Genomic DNA, 22,194 nt, shown 5'->3' with positions numbered 1-22,194 from the left:
TGTGTTAGCAGTGGGGACACTAGGAGAAGCAGGACACCCCCACACCTAGAGCAAAGGTCTAGGAGTCACACAAGGAAGGTGGAGAGACATCCCCTAGTAGCACTGAACAAGGCAACACGGGGCAGGGTGGTGGGGCTCCAGGAGGAGCACTCGAGTGTCAATGCCTAAGCCAAGGTGGTTTGCGGCTTTGGGAAGCTGGGTTCCTTCTGTGGGAGGTGATCATCATGAGGCTGGATGGTGGCAGCCCTCAGACTTGCAGACAGTGTGTCTTTGGGGTGATGGCAAAGTCTGAAAGGGATCGTTGCTGTGAGGTGTCCTTTTGCATCTTGGATAAAGCCCGCAGAGCTCTCTTTCTGGGGCAGGAAGTAAGGGGTCCTAACTCTTGTTGCATTGCTGTTGATCACAGGGGCAAAGATGTTTTCTACCCCATATCTGCTAGGAATCCTGCAGAACTTTGAGCGCACTCCCTTGAAGTGGTGCCCAAGAAATGCATGGAACTACCTTTTCTTTCCTGGCCCCGGGGGATCCAGAACCCAAGGTGTTAATTAGCTTACAATTATCTTGATTGTAACTGGCCATTGTACTCAAGGACTTGACCTTCGTTGGGGCTGCAATGAAGGCAAGTAATGTTTTGGATGGAAGACCAGCTGGGGCAAAGGCAAAGAGTGGTTCTTGCTTCTATTTCCTGGAGCAGCTTGGGTCCTGTTGGAACACTCCTCCACCCCCAAATTTAACAGTTATATGGAAATGGGGCTTGCCCGGTAGCTCAAATGATGAAGATTGTGCTTGCATTGTGGGAGACCTGGGTTCGATTCCTGGGTCAGGAAGATCACCTAAAGAAGGGCATGGCAACCCACTCCAGTATTCTTGCCTGGAGAATTCCATGGACGGAGGAGATTGACAGGCTACAGTCCATGGAGTGACAAAGAGTCAGACACGACTGAGCTACTAACATGGTCCCCTATGGTCTAAGCAGCAAAGTTTCTTAGTTTTATTTATGAAACATCCTGTTTGGCTGATTAGCTATTCCACATCCTATTGAGGTGCATATTCTCTGACAAGCCCTGGACTGCAAAGCAGCTAATCCCTTCCCACAGTGGAGAGTGGAGGACAGTCTGGGGGCAACATTGTGACAGATTCCTGCCCCAACATCACAGAGGCAATGGCCGCCAGGCCCTGGTAGCTGCATCCTGTCCCTCAGGCGCATCCTGCAGCCCAACGCATGGGTTCCTCAAACCGGCTGGCTTCACAGGAGAACTTAGGCCACGGGGCTTGGGATCTTCACAGGACCACGTGCAAGTGAGGGCTGGGGTGGGCTCAGAGCCCTGGTCTCAATTCCTCTGGAGCCCCAACCCTTTTCACACAACCCAGGCCGCAGTCCAACCTTCTGACTTCTCACACCATTCTCTTCTCAGTGCTACACGATGCCTCTGAAGTGACAAGAAGCAGGCCCACGGAAGGAAGGGGACAAGGAGAATCAGAAGCACTGTGGGGCTGCTCTGTGTTTGCTGAGAACTGACTCTGCTGGGGGCCGACATCTCTGTCCAGTCCCAGCGCCTCCCTCGTGAGGGCGGTGCCCTGTCCCTGCTGCTGCCGTGGGGCCTCCTGCCCAACTGAACCTGCCAGGCTGGCCAGCTCCTCACCTAGCAGGAGGGAGGGATGGTCTGACCTTATGGCCCCAGTGCCCACTGGGATAAGGCCCCTGTAGAAGCCTCCCCTGATACGCGAGGGAAGGTAACACAACCCCTGAGGCTCCAGGTCTCCCCAGCCGCAGCGAGGGAGGGGAGCAGCTGGAGGGCCTCTGGACTGGGGACAACGCAGGGGCAGGAAAACGAGGCTGAGAAAGGCAGGCCTTGGACACCATGAGGGCTCGTGTGTGCACAATACAAGTGTCCTGAGCCAGAGCTGACAAAGACTCCTCAGTGCCACGCAAACCCACTGCCAAAGCCCACACCACGAAAGGCAGCTCCCTCAGGACCCAGGGGGTGAGGAGGGGCCCAGAGTAGGGTGGGGGTGGGGGCAGGAAAGGCCACAATAGCCAGGCTGCCCACAGATAGCACGGTCTTTGGTCCCCTTCGGAGGAGCCACCAGGGGCCCCCTCTGAAGATCACAGCCTCCACGGTCATATCCCAGTCAGATGAATCAACCTGAAGGAATGCTTTATCAACCTGTTTAGGAGCACAAAGCCCAGGGAGCAAGCCCAAGTCAAGGCCTGTGAGCTCCATTCCAGCTGCCAGTCCTCAGGCTGAAGGGCCTCTGGGAGAGCCTCTTCCACACCCTCTTAGCTCTCCCCTTTCAGACACCAGGCTGTGGCCCTCACACAGGGCAAATGACCCTGCTGAGTGGCAGAACTAGGTGGATAGTGCCCTAGGGCACTGTATGTGTGTACTCAACACACGTACCTTTCCAAGGTGCCGGTCTGTCCCCTACATGATTTTGAAGAACAGTGGCCCAAAAAGGTCAGAGAACATGCACCTCCAAGCCCACGGCCCCATCATCCATATGCAGTGAAGACCAGTGACGCACTCAGGTTTCGTCCAGTCCCACACCCAGACTCTCATGCATTTTCAAATACAGGTAGATGGGGGCTCCCTTTGGTCACATCTAGCTCAAGGAGCCTGGTAGGCTGCAGTCCATGGGGTCGCTAGGAGCCGGACACGACTGAGCGACTTCACTTTCACTTTCATGCGTTAGAGAAGGAAATGGCAACCCACTCCAGTGTTCTTGCCTGGAGAATCCCAGGAACGGCGGAGCCTGGTGGGCTTCCGTCTATGGGGTCGCACAGAGTCGGATACAACTGAAGCGACTTAGCAGCAGCAGCTCAATAAGTCAGACATGTCCCTGCGAGTGAGTGTGTGTAAAGGAGGCCCCTTGGAAAACGCCTAACCTGTGAGCCAACAAAATCATTTGATGTTCCTGCCGTCTGGGTAAGGGAGAACAGGTCCACGATGGTGGTGGGGACAGGGGAAGGGGCGGAGAAGATCAGAGCTGGCCTCGTAGAGGACCAGTGAAGTGCTTGTTTTCAACAGAACAGGCTGTATCTTGAGCCCCCAACCAAGTCCTTGAAATGGCAGGTAACCACAGATACCCAAGTTGGACATGGGAGTCCAGGACCGGGGGTAGCAGAAGCCCAACCACCCCACCGTCAAAAGCAAACAGGGCTTTCGAGGCAGCCTCCAGGGAAGGGGACAGGGAAAGCACACACCCAGATGTTCCCAAAGTGAGAACTCTAGGGTCACGAGAGTGGTCTTTACGGGAATAAATGGAAACTGAAGACAACAGCCTGTGATCTGCAGTGGGATGCCCTCTGGGGGTGGGCAGAGCTCAGGAGGCTGCAAGTTCAGCTGAGCGCTTGGCTGTGCCCTACCGCACGGCATCCTAGGGAGTCTGTGTCTCAGGTGCTTGGGGAACAGTCAAGTGGAACGTGAGGTCACTCCCACCATGCTCGAGCACAGCCCTACACTGGGGAAAGCTCGACCTGGGCGGCGATGGGGGCAGGAAACAGGACTCTTGACTTTCGGGCCATCTGAGTGGGACCTACCAACTGGCAGCACCAGTCAGAAGAGACCAAAGCCAGAAGAGGGACAAGGCCTTGGGATGGGGGTGGGGGGAACCACCAACTCAAGCTAGGCCAACCAGTCTGCTATGGACCTCATCTTCTGGGAGGGACAGTCGCCAGGGGCCCATCTGACCCCTGGGGTCTCTCTCGGTGATAGCCGAGCCAGGACTCACCAGGGCCTGGTCCTTTAGCAGAAGGCAGCCACAGGCCTGCCCGTTGGTAGGGTAGGGGTGGAGCCAGGGGCATGTTTGTCAAACTATCCAGGGCCTGGCTCCCTGAAACAAGGCACATGGCAGCAGATGGGAGCCTTTGCAGACAACCTGAAACATACTTTTCTGTACTTTCAGACCAGAGACAAGCTGGGGATCCCATCTCTGTCCCCAGACACCCTCCCCCACACTGGGCCAGGGCTGCCTCTCCACATCACCTCTGTGACATCATGAAACAAGTAAGGAAGTGGATCACTTACTTTGCTGCCTGGCCCACGACCCAAATTCTACAATCTACAGACAATATTTATTGGGCACTACCACCCTGCTCTGAGGCCCTTCTGCCCTGACCATTCACTGCTTGGGTAGAGAATGCTCCTGAACTAGACTGGCTCCATGGCTAGTCAGAGTTCCAATGAGGCACGTGCAGCCCCGTTCACCCCATCCACTGATGGAAAGCCCACAGCAGGGTACCCCCCTGATGTCACCCAGATCCAAATGTGGATTCAGAGGAGGCTTTGGAGAAGCGGTAGGACCAACCTGAGAGCCCAGATCTGGGCCCCCAAGACAACCCGCCCCACAGGGCCCGAACCCAGCAATAGCCAATGAGGAAGAGAACAATGCCGTCCTTGGGCTGTCCTTCCCCAGGAAGCTCTGGATGATCGTGGAGGATGCGGCCTTCAGCTCTGTGCACTGAAACGAGGGAGACACGGTGGTCACTGAGGCAGATCTCTTCCAGACAGAGGTCCTCCAGCGCAGAGGGACAGAAAGGCTCTTCAAGACAGCATCAAAAGTTTCATCCGCGAACTGAACCTGCATGGGTTCAGTAAAATCCACCATTCGGGTTGCTCTGCGGGAAAGAAGAGGATGATGGTAATGTACAAAGCCCTTCTGGGGAGACTGGACTAGAAAAGCTGAGTGCTGGATGTATTTCAATTTCCAGGAGAACTTTTTTCTCATGAGAGGGTGGTTAAGGAAAGAGGAGAAAGCAGGCCTTGTTGTGTTCCACGAATCCCCTTAGACAGGATCCACCGGGATGACTCCAGACCCCAGGGGGCCATTTGATTTCAGGGAGTCCCCATAGCACCTGCCAGGAGTGAGAAGACCTTGTTTCCATAGTTAGGCAAGGTCAGGACAGCGGTGGGAAGGAGGGCGATGAGGAAAAGCTATTGCCCCCCATGATGGCTAAAGTGATTCATTTCCTTTCAGATCTATCACTACTCCAAGTTTCAGAGAGACAAGCCTCGCCTCCTGCAGAACATCTAGAGGAACTGCGACCCCAGAAGAACTGCTCAGCCCGCCACCGGCACAACAGCGACCCCAAAGAGAAAGAAGCAAGCAGTGGTGACCAGATGCTGTCCTCTATTCCATCACTAGTGCACCGAGGAGGCTGACAAGCAGGTCCAGAAGGGAACCTCAACTGTTCACAGAACCTCCAGCCAGCGCTCATTTGTGTTCTGTGGCCTTTGGTTTATGGGCAGTGCAGCCGGGCGGCCCAGGTCAAGCCATCTCCCCAGCGAAGAGGCAGCCCCAGTGGAGAGGGTACATCCAGCAATGCCATGTCTGTACCCCTGGCTACTGCTGGAAGGGACAGCCCAGGGGAACTGCCCAAGAGCTCCCCCAGGTACCCAGATTATGGTTCGGTGATGACTTTGTACAACACCTGTGATTCCATCGTGAGGGGAGCCATTTCAGTTGTGGCCCCAAACGAGGCCCCCGAGGCAGAGGAGGAGCAGGAGGAGTCCTCAGATTACAGGTGTGCCCTCTGTGAGGAGTTCAAGGACAAGCTCAATCCCTGAGCTGCCAGGTCCCCAGGGACATTCAAAAGCACTCTTTTGTAACCAAAAATCTATTTTTGGCTCTAATAAAGTACACCAAAACTCCACGGGAGTAAATAAAGAATCAAATGAGAACTGCGAGTCTGTGTTCTCTCTGTCTGTCCATGCTATTCACACGGCACTGGGTGAGCCAGATGAGGGTGGAAGCCCACACCCCAGGCAGGCCTCAGTCTAGTCCCCATGGTCCCTTTTTATCTGAAGCAGCAGCATTTCACACATTCTGCCAAGACTGTGGCTCCTGAGCCATGCACTGAGGCCATCCCAGGACAGGCGGGTCCCTGGGCCTTGCCTGCCGCACAGCAGAAGACGCAGTCCGGCTCCTGACCATGGGGGTGTCACCTTCCATGAGTCATGCACCCTGAAGCAGAATGAGCTCCTCCTGGGTCCCCCAATGATGCCACAAGTTTCTGATCAGCAGCTGAGCATCACCAGCTCCCAATCCAGGGGCTTCCCCAAGAGCCTCACTGGAAAGCAGGGTCACCCCAACCGCCAAGGGCCTTGCAAACACATGACCCCAAACCTGAAGACAAATACAAGGTTTCCACAAGGTGAACACCAGTTGGTGTTGCTCTGCCCTCACAGCTTTACTTAGAATCCAGGCACCGCGCCCAACACACAGTACTTGTCCAGACATCAGGCCAATGTGCTCAAGCATCCTCTAAGCCTGGTGACATGGAAGGGGGTGGTCACAGATGGCTGGCTCTTTCCATCTGCCTCCATTCTATCCACTAACAGGAGGGTGGCAATCCAGAGGACCCGTCCATCACAGGCAGTCTGCAGGGAAGTCAGGAAGGAGGGTGGGACAGGTGGAGAGAGGCACGTGGTGAGTTCCAAGACAAAGGGCCCTGAAACCCTGGGAGCACTGAGGAGGGAGGGTGGGTGCCCTGGCTTCGCAGCCCAGTGGCCAGGCTCTGGTCCTTTCTCAGCACAGACAGGCAGAGTCCTGGGCTTGGCTTTCCCCCCAGCCCCCACCCCATCCCTCATCTCCAGGCCCCATCACTGCCGACTCTGCAGATCCCCCATGTTACCCCAGGCCTGCTGAGCACAGATCTGTTCTAACCAACCTGGCGTCGGCCCTGGGGCTGCCCTTGACGGCCCTGCCAGGTGTCTTCCCCATGAGTTTGGGAGCCACCTTCCTCCCAGCCCTTCACACACCACTGTCTCCACTGTCAACAGATGCCCCGGCTCCTGCCCAGGGCCTACAGAAAGAATGAAGGAGAGCAGGAACTACTGGGTTGGGTGTTCTCCCTATCCTCACCAGGGGCTGGGACGGCACCATGCAGGGATCATAGAAATCAAACCCCAAATATCCCACTAGGTTATTATCACACCTTTCCATGGCTGAGGAGGCACCGAGGAGGCGCCAAGGGAGACAGAGATGGCCCATGACTGCAGGGGACCTGACCACAGGCACCTCCATCCTTACTTCTATCCCTGTACCTGGAGAGGTGTCCCTGTTTACTGGAGTGGGGGAGAGGCAGAGAAGCAGAGCCACGGGCCTGAACCTCAGCAGGGTCTCAGCACCTTGGAAAGCCTCCATTTCCACATGGCTGTGAAGACGGGGACAAGGTCACAGAGGCACCCAGCCCAGGGCCTCCCTGGCTTGTCCTTCCCCGAGCACAGCAGAGCCACAGTTCTCACAGCCCTCATAAGAGCCAACGTCAGCCAACATCTCAACCCCGGCTTCTGGCCTCCTGAACCAACACGGTTCGTAGTCTGAGTCACCCAGCCCATGTGGCCCTGACGCGACTGCCAGCAAATGAAGCCAGAGAGTCAGCCCTGTTCAGACATCCCTCCGCAGGGGCAAGCGGGGAGCGGGGGGATGACTTCTACACCTCCAGCACCTCAGGCACACTCCCCCACCGCTGCACAACTTCATGCGTCTGTTTACACCTCCCAGGTTCGGGGGTCCCACAAGTTACTGACTTGTCCCTCCTGATGGAAGGGAAGGGAAAACTCATTCTGCCAATACAGTCACTCAAAGCGACCACACACTCACTGACTGAAGAGCCATGCAAGAGGAGGCCCGGGGAGCAGGGCACACACCCAAGGTGCTGACAGAAATCAGCAAACAGCCCTCCACAAAGGTTCCCCCATGTCCATTCCCCATCACCCCACAGGCAAGGGTGCCATGTCCTCACGCACTGGCTGGCCCCAAGCATCATCATCCCGCTGAATCTCTGTCCACCTGCTGGGTGACAAAGGGTCACCCTCTTCACTGGGTCCAGCTTGGTTACCAGGGAGCCTGGCTGGCCCCTGGGGTGTGGCCATTGCTATGTCTTTTACTGGGGTATATGACTGGATCCCAGGCTTGCCCAGTTTCTGCCACTCAGTGTCTCAGCCAACCCAACCCCTTCCTCCTGGGCACCACTGAATCTCAACTGTGTGGGTGGGATGCCTGAGCAGGAAGGGGCTGCAAGCACTCCTACCTCTGGAAGCAGAAGGTGCCTGCTTGGTGGCCAGCGGAGAAAACACTCTTCTGCCTGCTTATCTGGGCGTCTTCACCTGCACGAGGACCAGAGGAACAGGAAGAAAATCACCTGTGACAAGACAGCAATGTTGGACAACAAGCCACCAGTTTTCTTCTCAGCAGGGGCCTTAGAGCACGGGGACCCAAGAGGGCCCAAGGATGTGAAACACACGTGCAGGTTTCTTCAGGGTGGGTTCTGCTCATCACAGCAGCTGGCCTGTCCTCACGTGGCTGGGACAGTTGACCCCACGATGCCTCAGCATGCATTCCCCAGGAATGATGGTGATTCCTGGAGATCCCACAAGGAACAAGCAAAAACGACTCCTCCCCTCACACTGCCACTCTGGAAGGATCTGGGGGCCACCACAGTCAGTGGGCTGCCCTCCATGGACTTGTGGCTGGGCCCCACAAGGAGGGGAACCACGGACAAGCAACTGAGTCCTGCAGGGGCAGGGCCTGCCTGGTGGGGGCGTCTTGCAGGGATCAGGTGGGGCTCGCGTGAGGTCACAGTCTGGGAGCGGAGCTGGAGGCTGGAAGGAACACGTGGAAGGAAAGTGGGCGGGGACTGTGACCATGGAGGGGCCCAGATGTGCGGCTTGGCCGTCTGGCAGGCGCTCCTTGTCCCAGAGCCTGGAAACCCCCGCCCGGAGATACGGTCAGCGCACGAGGCAGGTCCCGCCTTCCTGCAAGCAGAGCTAGTCCCAGGCGCTTTGGGATGGCCGGGCTGCGGCCACTAGGCAGGACAGTAGTCCGCCACCGGGACCGCTGTCAGGTGACTGCACTCGTTGGCCTTAGTCGCGTCGCGCCCACAAACACTGAAGCCCCTGATTTCCGGTGTGTAGGGCTTCCGTACTCACGTAGGCACGCAGTTACGTAGACACGCACGTACGAACAAAGGCGCTTTCCCTCGCCGGCCTTGTCCCCTAGGAGACGAAATAGGATCCGCCACGCTCTGAGGCGCCTGGAAGGTCAGGCCGGGGGAGCCTCGAGACCGGCGGCCTGGAGCGGGACCCGGGGGAGGACCAGGAAGTGAGCTGCCTGGCGGAAGAGAGGGGAGGAGGTGGGAGGAGCAGGGCGAGGAGTCTGGGGCTGAAGTGTGGGAAACAGCTGGGTGAGGGGGAGCTTCTGGAGAAGGAGGCAGGGCTGGGGCGGGGCGGGGCGGGGCCGGGCAGGGCTAGGGCGGGGTGGAGCCACCGGGGCGGGGCGGGGCGGGGCTGACAGGGATGGAGCTGTGGGCCTGGGAAACCCATGGCGACTGGGCTTGTCCAGCTCCATGGCGGAGCCCAGACCGTGCCCTTTTGAGTCCGTGCCATAGGCGTCCAGTCCGAGAGATTCGGCGAGAGTCAAAGTGGTGGCGACCGCATCCGAGCTTCAGCGTGGAACCCGGGGGCCAGGGGAGCGGGGAGAGGCGGGGCCTCTGGGCAGAACTCCGCATCTCTGGGCTGAAAACCCAGGCCGGCTCCCCTCCAAGCCACCCTGGGGCTGCTGGCCGAGTGCTGAGCAACAGTCTTTATCTGGGGTTTTTTTGCAGATGAGAAGGAAAATCCTCACTGTGTTTCCTGCTGCCCCTGGGACCTGAGATGTCCCAGAGAAAGGCAGCTTCACCTTCAAAACTGTTTCCTGTCCTCTTCCTCTCGTCTGGGGGCTCAGCCCACCCAGGGCAGCCACCTGACTCTGCTCCTGACTGCTGCCCTCCCTGCTGTGTCCCTGCCTCCCAAGTGCCTGATCAGAGTAAATGCTCCTCTTCCTGTCCCCAGCACTACTGTCTGAGCTCAGACTGCATGGCCTGGGGCTGGTGCTGTCAGCCTAGGCACCCCCACCAGCCTGAACCCCTGCTGTCTCTCCTCCTCCCACCGGTGTTTCACATACCATGGTTCTGTGTCACACCGCACGCACATCTGTCCTCATCAATCCCGGATGGAAAGCACAGCCGAGCCCTCTTCTGTTTCAGCCCCAACGTGTCCATGGTGCCCTGGGGGGGGCTTCCGGTGGTCTAGGTCTCCTTCACCATCACACAGCACTCTGGGTGGCTGTGCTGGCCGTGCGCTTTGCACAGAGCTCATCCGGGACCCAACACTTTCTCATGCAGTTCTGCCCCTGGACCACTGGCTCCTCTTGTCCTGAGCACCTACTGTCCTCCTTCCAGGCAGGACCGTAACATCCCTTTATCCGTCCACCCAAGTGTCAGGTGCTCTCATCTGGGAGTTCTGGGGGCACCCTGCATCTTCCTGCAGCCCGCCTTTGCCTCCCTCTTCCTTCCAGGCTGTGGCTGCTGTGCACAAGTCTGGACCCCCCACGCCCCGAGGTTAGCCGAGTCCCAGAAAGGCAGGGTCAGTGTCTCACTGGTTCCCGTTACCTGGGCACCCACACGACTGCTGCTGTGGGAATGCTGAGTTGGAGCAGTGCTTTCTCTTCCAGCGTGCAGCCTGTTCTCTCCTTGCAGAAGCCTCCCAGCCACAAGTTGAGGGGCAGAGGCTGCCTCCTGGATTTGAGGCCTCAGCACTGCCGGGACCCAAGCAGTCACCAGACCCAACTCCCTCATGCTGGCGCCCTGCTCCTCACCCCAAGAGTGGTTACCAGCTGCCTCCAGAACCAGCTGGTAGTGGTTTCAGATCATGAGGGAGGGTCCTGTGAACGGTGGGTGGGCCGCTGCTGTTCCTCCCAAATCCTGGTTTTGAATGAGACCTTGCCCAGTGAACTGGAGCTCTATGATGTGTGGCTGCTGATGGGGGCAGCTGTGAGGACCTGCTCCATGGCGTTTCTCCGCACCCATCGCTTCCCTGCGGCTGACCCCAGCCCTCCTCACATGCACACATGTGCGGACCAAGCCACGAGGAGTGCTGCCTCCCACCCTACCTGGGTCTCTGAGGCTTGGTGAAGGTTCCACTTTGCTCCTGCTGTGCGTTTGCGGGCAGCACTGACCTGGGGCAGGCTCGACCCAGACTCTCGGTTTCCTTCGTGTCCTCCTTGAACGATGTGGTTTCCTCTCTGAAATGCCTGTTGCCCATCTCTCTGCTGAGCCATGTGTCCTTTCTGTGCTGAGTTGTGGGCACTTCTTTTGGGGTCTGGGCACTCATCCTGCCCTGGAATTTTTGTGTTTCAGATTTGCCCTCTTCTGTTTGCAAGCTAGCAACAGACTCAGTATTCGCCTGGTCTCTCAGAGCCGTAAGTGCCCCAGAGGTCAGCGCATGTCCCTCAGGCCCTCCTACTGGGGGCTGCAGTCCATCCCGAGGCTTGGCATCTGGGGCGAGCCGTCCCTGAGGAGACACTGCCCTGGCATCCAGCACTCTGCCTGTGAGAGAGGGCTCCTTCACGTCTGTGTCAGTCCCTTGGTCCCTGCCTAGCTTCAGTTACAGGCCTTGGATTCCCACAGGACAAGCCCAGGAGCAGCTGTGTAGCTCTGGGACATCAACCAGTCTTCCCCTCTGTCCCCAGGGCAGCTCCTGTTGGCTCTGCCCCTCTCCATACGGCCCAGATTGAGGGGCCAGCCTGAGAACCGAACGCATTTCTGATTTCATCTCAGTTTTACTGCAGTTCCTTGAGAGGACACAGGTGTCCACTTTGCTGCCACTTCTCGGGGTGCTGCCTGCCCAGGGGATGGTGCACCGCCCAGGGGGACCTCGGGAGCTTCTGTGAGCCTCTGGTGCTGCCCCGCTCACATTCACATCACAGGCCTTTTTATCGCATCTGACCTGGGAGCGGGAGATGCTGGTTTGCGTGTCTCCATCACTCCTGAACTCTGGGGTCTACGTGCTCTTCACTGTCCTCCATCTGGGCAGGTTGGCCATGACCCGGGCGCCAGGCCCCCCAGCACTGGAAGGCGCTTCTGGACAGCAGGCTGTGGCCCACTGAACGGGTCCAGCTGTTTAGTTTGCGAGATTGAGGAGCAGGGAGGGTGGTCTGGAGTGCACATTGCCAACCCGTACCCATGGTGAGAGGACTTCAGTGAGTGGACTCTCGTGCGCTGGGCGGGAGCCCCATCTGTCTACCCTTTGAGTACTTGCGTGCCCACCATGGCGACTTGGCCAAGCACAGAGAGGGTGTGAGGAGTCAGGAGCAGAGGACGCCCGTGAGGCAACCCCAGAGGTGAGAAGGTTCTCCAGTTCATGAGTGGGGCGAGTATCCCCCTCTTTTTCTGTGCATTTCTCTTTTACTCACTGGAGTTTAAGCAGGGTTTCTGTTCAGTTACCATCTTTCACTCATATCACATGTTCGCCCAGGTCTCACTAAGCTCTGCACCTGGCTCTGGGGGATACTGCACTCCAGGCTCTCCCATCTCAAGACTGACTGATGATTCCTCCGGACTGGCCCTGTGTCCCTTGGACCCCTTCTGCTCAGAAAGCCCAGCCCAGGGGGTCCTCCCGAAGTGACTGCAGAGTCAGCGTTAACCGGGTCTGTCACATCAGTGTCAAGTTGACCCTGTGTCTGGCAGCATCCACCCCTCTGAAGGTCCCACCTCCCTATGTAGAGTCACTGACCAAGAGCCTGAGGTCCCTTTGGGAGGGGCTGGGGTCTTTCCCTTGTTTGTTTGCTGTGGTGCTGCAGCGTCCTTCCCCCGGGGGCCCACCCCATCCCTGTTCCTCAGTTCCAGATCTCAGAATTGGCTTGGGGGCCGAACCTGGACGAGGGATCTTGACCTGTTTACTGGGGCGGCTGCTCTTGGCCTCAGTGTTGTTTGGGACTGTACCTTGATCCGTTGCCCACCCATCGAGCCCCAAGGAGGCCATGTTGTACTGATCACCTGCCCCGCTCTGTGGATCTGGCCTCCTGGGCAGCGGCAACCCTTGTGATGGCCCCTGGCTCCTGACCACTCACTACAACCCCGTGACCTCTGCTGCAGTCCCTGGGCAGTGGGAACGGGGGAAGGAGGTGTCATCCGTCTCCCCATCGCCAGGCCCGGCGAGCTCAGCCTATGTTGTGTGGTGACTTTGCTCTGCTCGGTGGCCGTGCAGTAGGTGACCAGCTCTCCATGGTTCCTGGGCTCTCCTGCTGGTAGTGCTGTGGGTCCTGCCACAACTTGGGGCATCGAGCTCCCCTGCTTCCTGGGATGGAGGGCACCTGTGAGGGAGGGCTCCAGTCCCGTTTGCTCTCTTGGCAGTCAGGGTGGGGGGGACCAGCTCTTCATCGGGTGGGGGGATTAACTACTGCTGCTGCAGGTTCAGAAGTTCAGAGACGTCTGGATAGTCCTGGTCTCCAGGGGCCTGCCTCCCGGTCTCCCTGGCCTTCGTGTCAGGGATGCAGGTTTTCCCAAGAGGACCTCCAATGCCAGCGGGTCAGGCCTGCCTTGGCAGAACGTTCAGTGTCTTTGACGTTCAGCCAGTCCTGTCGAATCCTGGCCTGATGTTTGTCCACTGCCTGAAGCTTTGTCAGATACCGGTGAGACCCTGGCCCCTCCGCCCCCAGTTCTCACTGTTCTTCACCCTGAGCTGCTCAGCCCCCTGTGGACAGCAGAGCAAAGAAGTCACTTCCCTCTATCCCCCCCTTGTCCCACATGCCTGCATCGTCTCACCTGCCAGGGAATTCCTCTGCCCCTGCCAGCCCAGTGAAAGTTCTAGCAGCTGGGCTGTGGCCTTGAGCCCAGGGCTGAGTGCACACTGACTACCCCCAGGGTGGCTCCTCATAACCAGTGGGGCAGGGGATGTCAACCCCGTACCAAGGCCCCATCTCGCCACCTCTCCTCGGACCACTCCAGGGTCAGACTTCTCGGGATGGGTCCTTCGTGAGGCTATTCCAGGGTGTGGGGTGCGGGGGAGTTGGTGCCGGAGGCTGGCTGGGGACTCACCACCAAGGGGACAGGGAGCAGGCAGGGGTGGGCAGGGCATCCCTTCACCTGCGATGGTGACCTGACAGTTCCTGCCAGCCCGTCGGGAGGTGCAGAGCACAGACAGGCATTGGTGGTGTCCACAGTGGGCCCCGGTGGTCGGCCCCTCACAGTGCCTGGGGCCTCGTGATTGCTATTTACCGAGCAGGAGATCTGACACCAGGAATTGGTGCCTGAGCGGTGGCTGTATGTACACACAGGACGTCAGGTGCCTTTGGCGGGTGGCACCACACTCTGCCCTGCACACAGCCTGGTGGGAGGGGTTCTTGGCGTCTTTTGCATCAGACAACTGCTGGGTTGGGCAGGAGAACTGCTTCCAGTGTGCTGGCCACCTGGCCATCAGTCAGAGCCGGTGTAAGCACAGCCTGATGTGAGAGGGCAGGTCTGGGTGCCAGACCTCACAAGGCAAAGTGCATTCAATTCCAAGGACACCCGTCCTGCAAGAGGCTCCTCCACTGTGCAGGGCATCAGGTGTCCACTCACCCCTGCATCACTCAGGGCTAGGGGGTGGGGAGGCTGGAGCGCATCTTCCAGGCAGACCTGTAAAGTGCAGAGCCTGAAACGAGGCAGAGGTTGGGGGGCATGAAGAGTGGGGAATCAAACACTGACTCACATCATGGAGGGCTTTTTAGATGGGAGTGTCGTCTGGGCTGGCTCTCATAGTGAAGAGGGTCTCCTTGGATGGGAAATGGGGAAAGGGCCCCAAGAAGGGTCAGACCCATGGAGGGAACTGGGCCCATGTGTGTAGCTGGAGCAAGGTCATGGAAAAGGGGCTGGGATACTAGCCTGAGTCCCACTCAGGGGCGACTCTAAGTCATCTGGCCTTTGCCCTGCATACAGTTGATTAATGCCCTCACTTGCAGTTTTAAAGGTAAGCCATTGCCTATCTGCCCAAGAAGAATTCATTAATTCAGTCATTTGGTTAGTCAGTGATTGGACAAAGCTTTGTGTGCCTCCCATACACAGGCTCAGTCAACAGACAGACAAGAGGGGCGCACAGGTGAGTCAGGTAACCAGCATGGCTCTTTCCGGGATGAGCGGCTCTGGCAGCTGGAGCCTGTCCTTGCTGAAGGCATGGGCACCTTCTTCCACAGGCTGACTTCTCCTGGCTTGTGATAAGGTCTCCAATTCCTGTTCCAGAATCCAGAAAGAGGTTTAGAGATATGACATTAGGTCTTTATGTTCTGACAATTATTTTCGGGAGAGGGTTAGATACCATCACCAACTCAATGGACGTGAATTTGAGCAAACTGCGAGATGGTGAAGGACAGGGAAGCCTGGCATGCTGCATTCCATGGGGTCACAAAGAGTAGGACACGACTTAGCAGCTAAACACACACAGAGGTGAGGGCGTTGGGCCCAGATTCTCCTGGCCCCCAGCAGAAGGTTGATTTGCCCCATGTGGCACCCAGTGTCCCTCAGGCTGAGCAGAGTGGCTGCTGCTCATGTATTGTGCAGAGAAGGAAGACATGGTGCAGGTTTGCCCAGACCAACTCCCCAGTGGCCTGAGCTGTGGCAGCTTCGAGCACCAGGAGGAGTTTAGCAGTGTGGGCCCCTCGCTTACTGCCTTTGAAGGAATAGTGCAGGCAGTGAAGACAAGATGATATGGGGAGGGTGGCCTTGGCCTGTTGTATTGCCCCAAAAGACACTTGGAGGAGGCTTTAGGAAAGGGGCCAGCTTTGTTCTGAAATGACACTAGGCTTTGACAGTAATGTGCTGCTTGCTCGTTGTGCCATCTGCTGGCCGGCTCTTCCAACTTCACTTTTTTTTTTTTTCTTTAAATTGAAGTATAGTTAGGATTTCCCTCATAACTCAGTTGGTAAAGAATCCGCCTGCAATGCAAGAGACCCCAGTTCGATTCCTGGGTCGGAAAGATCCCGTGGAGAAGGTAAAGGCTACCCACTCCAGTATTCTGGCCTGGAGAATTCCATGAACTGTATACTGTAGAGTTCATGGCATCTCAAAGAGTCGGACTCCACAGAGTGACTCTCCCTGACTTTCACATAGTTGATTAACAATGTTGTGTCCGTCGTTTCTGGTGTACAGCAAGGTGATTCACTATATAAATACTTCCAGATTCTTTTCCATTATAAGTTATTGTAGATATTGAGTATAGTTCCCTGTTCTATACAGTAGGACCTTAATTATGTGTTTTATACATTGTTGTTCAGTCACTCAGTCGTGTTCGACTTTGGGACCCCGTGGACTGCAGCACACCTGGCTTCCCTGTCTTTCACTCTCTCCCAGAGTTTGCTCAAACTCATGCCCACTGAGTCGCTGATGCCATCCAATCATCTCAGCCTGTAGCAGTCTCTTCTTCTGTCTTCAGTCTTTCCCAGCATCAGGGTCTTTTCCAGTAAGTTGGCTCTTCACATCAGGTGGCCAAAATATTGGAGCTTCAGCTTTTGCATCAGTCCTTCCAATGGATATTCAGGGTTGATTCCTTTAGAATTGACTGACTTGATCTCCTTGCTGTCCAAGGGACTCTCAAGGCTCTTCTCCAGCACCACAGTACTACTATTTTATACATAGCAGTGTGTATCTGTTAATCCCAGACTCCAAATTTATCCCTTCCCCTGCTTTTCCCCTTTGGTAACCAAAAGTTTATTCTCTGAGTCTGTTTCTGCTTTTCAAATAATTTCATTTGTATCATCTTTTTAGATCCCTCATATAAGTAATATCATAGAATATATGTCTTTCTCTCTCTGACATAGTCCACTTAGTATGATAATCTCTAGGTTCACTCATGTTTCTGCAAATGGCATTACTTCATTATTTTTTGTGGCTGAGTAGTATTCCTGTGTGTGTGTGTGTGTGTGTGTGTGTGTACCACATCTTTTTCTTGCTTATCCATTGATGGACACTTACACTGCTTCCATATCTTGGCTATTATAAATAGTACTGCAATGAACATTGGGATGCATGTATCTTCTCAAACTAGAGTTTTTGTCTTTTCCTGGTATATATCCAGGAGTGGGATTGCTGGATAATATGGTAGTTCTGTTTTTGTTGTTGTTGTTTGTTGGGGTTTTTTTTTTGTAATTGGTTAAGGAACCTCCATACTGTTCATCACGTTGACTGTACCAATTTACTTTTCAACCAACAGTGTACAAGGGTTCCCTTTTCTCTACACCCTCCCCAGCATTTATTCTTCGTAGGTTTTTTAATTATGGCCACTCTGTCCAGTGTAAGGTGATACTTCATAGGAGTTTTGATTTGCATTTGTCTGATAATAAAGAATGTTGAGCCTCTTTTCATTTGCCTTTTGGCCATCTGTGTCTTCTTTGGAGAAATGTCTATTCAGGTGTTCTGACCATTTTTTGATTGGATTGTCTTCTTTTTTGCAGCTTCAGTTTTAATTAAAAGTGGTTGGCAATAAGAGCTTCCGTGGCAGAAAGCTTCCATGCAGTGCTTGGAGGGTGTGAATATAAAAATGAGGTGCTAAACCTAATATGTCCGACTCTATGCGACCCCGTGGACTGTAGCCTACCAGGCTTCTCCATCCATGGGATTCTCCAGGCAAGAATACTGGAGTGGGTTACCGTTTCCTTCTCCAGGGGATCTTCCCGACCCAGGGATCGAAGCCGGGTCTCCCGCATTGGAGGCAGACGCTTTAACCTCTGAGCCACCAGGGAAGCCCAAACCTAATATGTACTACATTGTAAAGTATTTTGTTTCCTTTTCCTCCTCTGACCATTTCTGCCTTCTTAATCCCTTCTAACTTTCCCAAGGCATGGAGATGTTAGATATATAGCAATGGATATTAAAATGGATTCTTAACTCTCATTACCACAAAGATATAGCAACTGAATGTGCATGTTCCGTGCCTTGAACTTATAGCAGGAGCCCAGGCATTGGCACAGAAGCCCATTATTTGCATCCCACAGGTCCGTGAGGGTAGATGGCTCCTTTTTTGAGTGGATGTGTGTCCATGTAGCTCATAGGCTGGGCCAATGCACAGGGCACACAGAGGGGCTGCCTATTTGTGCTCATGATGCGAATGACATGAGCCTGGGCTTTGGGATTCAGGGACCTGGGTTTGAATGTCAGCTCTTCTTTTGCTGTGTGGCCTTGGCACTTACTATCTTTGGGTGTCTCTCTCCTCTGTTGAAAACCAGGTAGCACAAGATGACGCTTATGTTACAGGGCTTTTCCAGGGCACAGCCTTGGACATCAGGTTGTCTCCCACTGGGGCTCAGGGTCTGTCTTTGCTTCTACTTCTGCAGTTCGCAGGTTATTCCAGCAACACTGCCTATGAAGATTTTTCATGATTCCCAGGCTTTGTAAATTTCAGAATTCTCTAACAGTGTTCAAAGGACTATAATGTGATCTCAGTAAAATCCCCTTATGCTGTTTGGAAGCTCTCAGTTGTGCATGTAGAAAATGAGATGATTGGTCCAGAACAGTGATTCTCCAACCTTTGTGCCCATGGGATATCTAACTGGGGGGTGGTGTGGGGTTCAGCGTCCCAAACAGATCAGAGGCAGGCTGCTCAGCTGAAGCGAGGCCTGCTCCCCATCCCCTTTCTTCCTAATCTCTTCCTGGCCCACTCGTCATAGAGGCCCCCAAAGTGTGCCACAGAACACAGTTTAAAAACCAGTGACCTAGATCTCAGATTTCAGTGTGAGTTCAGATCCGTCAGTGATCTTGTCAAATGTGACTTCTGATTCAGATGTTCTGAGGTGGATGTGAGATTCTGTGCTTCTGACCAGATCCCAGTTGATGCCTAAGTGTCTGGCCCACGTATAGCATTTTGAAAAGCAAAGGTCTGATCACAGACTGCCTTTGACCTTTCACATCCTTTGGTTCAGACTTCTTACTGTCATTCTGATTGTGTCATAAAATTGTTGAATGAATGTTTCTATTAAGGGCAACATCATCAACTATACAGATATGGAAACTGACCTGCCATGTGAAGGAGACAGAAAGTATTTGTTTCTCAATTGCCAGTGTCTGAAACATCTGTAAAATATTTTCTGAAGAACACCATTTGGGTTAAGAAGCTGTTGCAGTTTGTTAAGAAGAGTTGCACTTTGGTTTCGTTGTAGTCTGGATCATACAGAAAGTGTTAGTCGATGAGTCGTGTCCAATTGTGTGCGACCCCACTGAGTGTAATCTGTCAGGCTTCTCTGTCCATGGAATTTCCCAGGCAAGAATACTGGCGTGGGTAGCCATTCCTTTCTCCAGGGGAATCTTCCCGACCCAGGGATAGAACCTGGGTCTTCTGTATTGCAGGTAGATTTTTACCATCTGAGCCAAAAGGTAAGCTAATGGATACTTTTCTAAGGGAATTTCTGATAGGAACAAGTGGCCTGCTTTTAGACCCTGGCTGAGGCCTGTCTCCACACTCTAGGTCTAAGTGAAGGTTCAGAATTGTGGACAGCTGTTGGTGTGTCTGGCATCCATGTGCTTTCTTGATACTCATAATGGCATGGCATCTAGAAAGATAACCTTCATGTAAGTGGCCTCCACCCTGTCTGTCCATTGCTGAGTTGAGTGCTTCAGGTTCAGTGTTGGTACAGTGTTCTGTCCTCTGTACTCCACTGGGACTCCTCGGGTGTGTGTCCAGAAGACCGGCTGCTTTGACAGACCACAGGGCTTTGCTTGTCAGTCTTGTTTTCAATTCAGTAACATCATGTCTAGGGAGGGGAACCCACTTTAGCAAGGAGACAAAAGCCCAGTTGCTAGAGTAGCCAGTGTGTTGAAATGGCACGTACCCTTTGTGGCATGTGGCAGGAGAACAGTGTGCTCTGTGGCACTGCATGAGCCCTTCATTAAGAAGGATGACCACTTTCCCATGGGGGTGGAGGTGGCATGTACACCACCTGAGGAAGCGAGGTGAGACTGAGCGCCAGGGAGGCTGCATCCAGACACAGAGGTGTTCCTTTGGTGGTTAGTCAGTGAGAACAGTCTAGTGGGTGTGTGTTCCCAGGACTTGTCCACGGGCTTCTGTAGCATCAGGCACGCGGGCATCACAGACGGAGTGTGCCTTACTGCCCCCTCCTCCAGATGTGGACAGTCTGCTGACTGGTCCATCAATAGCTCTGTCAACGGCCACCGGTCACCTCTCTTCCTTCTGTGATCCCCTCTCTCTCTGGTGTGTGAGCACCTCCTTGGGGCCCGGCACTGGGACTACAGAGGTGGAGAAGATGGGGAACTTGCTGACCAGCCCCAGACAGGCGGACAGAAAGGCACAGCTCCTAGAATCTGAAATCTCTGAGGAGGGATGCCAGGGATGGTGTCACGGGGTCCATGGAGCTCAGTGTATGTCTGGGACACCGATCCAGAGTGCACTGCCTTCCCGTCACGTCCCCAGAGTGTTCGGGTCACCGCAGGTACATGTGGAGGGCCTGTGCCTGAGCCTCGCTTGCCCACCTTCGATGAAGCATGAGAGTCTTTTCCCAGCCACCCCTCTCCCACTCAGCTCCCCCGGCATCAAATCAGCCGTGAAGAGTAGAGGAGTCCCACATAGAATCCTTAAGAAGAAGTTTCTGGAAGAATACCCTGCTCATCCAGTGGTTCCTGAGCTCTCTTAAACCCAGGGCCTTTGCTGACATGACTCAGGCAGATTACTAATCGCTCTCCAGCCCCTGCCACCCAGGCCACCCTGGTAGCAGAACCACGAACCCTAAAACACCGCTTTCCCCGAGGCAACCCCTGACTCCCACAACTTGGCGTTCGAGTGCCTGCAGCTCTCTGGCCTCATCTTGCCCGTCTGTCAAATGAGGTCAGTGAAAACAGTTCTGGGCCCAGACTTAGCCATCGCTCTCCACTCTTCTCGGGGCTCTGACCCCCACCACGGGCCTTCCTCCCTTCCTCGCAGCAGGACTTCCCCCTGCCCCGTTGATGGTCACGGCCGTGCCTCCACTCCCGCAGCCTGACTCTCCGGGTGTCCAGCCCTCCACGCTGCTCACGGAAGATCCCTCCCTCCTCACTTCCTGTGTCCTGCTGAAGCTGCCAAGGCTGCCTTCAGGACTGTTCCTTCCTCCCCGCAACTTCCAGAAGCCTCTCTGTAGTAGTCTTTTTATAAAAGGATACCTTGGGCAGTTTCTGTGTGTGTGTGTATGTGTGTGCACAACCTTCCAGAACGCTCTCTATACTACTATTTTTGTGCAAGGTTACCTTGGGCGGTTCCTGTTTCTGTGTGTGTGCATGTGCACATGGGCATGTATGCAATGTTACCCCAGCTAGACTGCAATCCCTCTGAGGATAAAGACTTGGCCCAGTTTACCTTGGTACTGTTGCCAGAGATGCTTCTGCCAGAGGAGACAATGACTAGGTGCTGACTTTTGGCTTTGAGTCACTTCAGTTCAGTCGCTCAGTCGTGTCCGACTCTTTGCGACCCCATGAACCACAGCACACCAGGCCTCCCTATCCATCACCATCTCCTGGAGTCCACCCAAATCCATGTCAGTCGAGTCGGTGATGCCATCCAACCATCTCATCCTGTGTCGTCCCCTTCTCTTCCTGCCCTCAATCTTTCCCAGCATCAGGGGCTTTTCAAATGAGTCAGCTCTTTGCATCAGGTGGCCAAAGTATTGGAGTTTCAGCTTCAACATCAGTCCTTCCAATGAACACCCAGGACTGATCTCATTTAGAATGGACTGGTTGGATCTCCTTGCAGTCCAAGGGACTCTCAAGAGTCTTCTCCAACACCACAGCTCAAAAGCATCAATTCTTAGGTGCTAAGCTTTCTTTATATTCGAGTCACTTGGCACTCATCAACTCTGCCGTACCACTCTGGACTTGGCAGGTGATGAGATTGGCCCTGCCCAGGCATCAGTGTGTGTCAAGCGGGTAAGCAAGGCAAGTATGTCAGTAATCCCATTGGACACAGGATCACTCTCTGTAGAAGCATCGGAAGTGCTAGGATACCTCTCCCTGTGAGAAGAGGGAGGCGGGCTCTGAGTGGCACACTGCAGAGTGGGTGGGGTGTGGGTGGTAGCGAGACAGGAGTCCAACCCCAAGGGGCCAGTCCTGACCCCTGCACTAGTGACCTGCTCCTTGTCCCCAAAGAAGATGTGGTGTGGAACATGGAACCTAGAAGGTCCTTTCAAGCTCAGCACACATTGGATGCTATGACTGTAACATCCGGGAATTCAGTGTTGACAAACTTAGAGCATTGTCTTTGTCTTTTTGGTTTCTGCATTACTTGACTTGAATCTGTGCTGGCCCAGCATGGTTCTTCTCTTATGCTGGTTCAAGAAGCCTGCCTCCCCTGAACTGCTTCCTCTTCCTACCACTCAGTGTCTACCCAACATCATGCCAGGTTTCTCACCTCAACCATGGAGGAAAGA

The 22,194-nt window shown here is 54.9% G+C and overlaps 1 long non-coding RNA gene and 1 pseudogene across 1 annotated transcript; one reads left to right on the top strand and one right to left on the bottom strand.

Moving 5' to 3' along the window:
* Positions 1-967: 967 nt before the first annotated feature.
* On the bottom strand, positions 968-9,207 carry LOC148773490 (uncharacterized). Its single transcript, XR_016036759.1, has 3 exons — positions 8,934-9,207; positions 8,036-8,111; positions 968-4,618 (listed from the first exon to the last, which is right to left on the bottom strand). It is a non-coding gene; the product is annotated as an uncharacterized LOC148773490 (long non-coding RNA).
* On the top strand, positions 4,636-5,567 carry LOC148773491 (heat shock transcription factor, X-linked member 3-like; annotated as a pseudogene).
* Positions 9,208-22,194: the final 12,987 nt, after the last annotated feature.

The sequence above is a fragment of the Moschus berezovskii genome, chromosome X (assembly GCF_049115385.1).
Source record: "Moschus berezovskii isolate FMDL1 chromosome X, NW_MosBer_1.0, whole genome shotgun sequence".
Lineage (NCBI taxonomy): Eukaryota > Metazoa > Chordata > Mammalia > Artiodactyla > Moschidae > Moschus > Moschus berezovskii.
Note: the sequence above shows the minus strand (reverse complement) of the source record. Positions and strands in the feature narration are given on the sequence as shown.